The sequence below is a fragment of the Symsagittifera roscoffensis genome, chromosome 3 (assembly GCF_963678635.1).
Source record: "Symsagittifera roscoffensis chromosome 3, txSymRosc1.1, whole genome shotgun sequence".
NCBI classification, from domain to species: Eukaryota; Metazoa; Xenacoelomorpha; order Acoela; family Convolutidae; genus Symsagittifera; species Symsagittifera roscoffensis.
Window position 1 is genome coordinate 13868643 of NC_087064.1, and position 1298 is coordinate 13869940.

The window sequence follows — 1298 nt, forward strand, 5'->3', positions numbered from 1 at the left end:
GTTAGCTTTCTGAAGTGTTAATGAACCGGGAGAAAATCTCAAAAGCAAATCACTCTCAAGCTCACTTGAAAACATGATTTTTTGGTTTATTTTTCAAAACAAATTTTTAAAGCATATTGACTTTGGATTTACTTTAGGTTCAATTCAAAACTATTTGTTTTGTAACAACGGGAGACACTTAAGTTTCAGAATTATCAGCGCAGTTACTTAGTGACTAGTGACTCTGTGTTCTCTAACTGGGTTATTTGCGTCAAAAATTCTCAATCATAAAAGATTTTAGAAATTGGAAGTAAAATAACGTCAAAAAATATTTCTCCAAAATTGTAAAGTTTAATATGTTTCAAAAAGTACGTACGATCATGGTCACCAAAGATGACACGATTCGTGTTGCTACTAATTGAACAAAAAAAGTTCTATTAGCAATAGAATACAACTTGTATAAAAAAAATTCGGATGCTAAAAAACGTACGGCTACAAGAATTTTTTGCTGTTTAGAACTATTTTTTGGCATAGTTTCATGCAGGGGTTAAATCTTGAAAAAAACTCATTGATTTGCAAAAAAATTGATATTTTTAATAAAAATTTTATTAGTTTATCTTTTGAACTAAGCATTGGAAATCCAGCACTTTACCTATCATTTGCTTATCTTTTTCCTACCGCTATGACGAGAGTAAAAGTTATGGCTGGATATGAACATTTAGATTCGAAGTTTTTTATGCATTCGAAGTCAAAAATATAACAACAGGCTTTGGCTAAAAAATGAAACAAGACTGCTGGTATCAGGGCAAAGCTCTGAATGTTCCGACTGCCTTTAAGGTCTATGGAGTAGTAATAACATCAAAAAAAAATAATTGAAAAAAGAAAACGAATTTTTGTAAACTTCAGTGTAAACTTTTGTGAAACTTTTGAGAAAATTATCACCCCACACGCCATTTAAAGTACAAAGTGATAGATTTCGCTCCTATTAACAAACCAGTTATGGCATATAAGCTTCCTTGAACTAAACTTGAAAGATTTCTAGGACGGATTTAATCTCCGCTTACGCGTTAATAGCGCGAAATGTATCGCGCGTTAATTGTCCCAATTTAGCCAAAATAGCAACCCGCACTCGGTAAAAAGAGAAAATAATCGATTATATTATAATTATAATGGTACTTTTAGCAAAAATATAGTTTATTATGAGCACCAATTTTAGATGTTTAAACGAATTATATTCCATTAAAATGAAATATTATTGGTTATAATTTTTCCGAAAATCTCTTATAATCTCAAAGGGTCCGTCACCAAATATGGATATC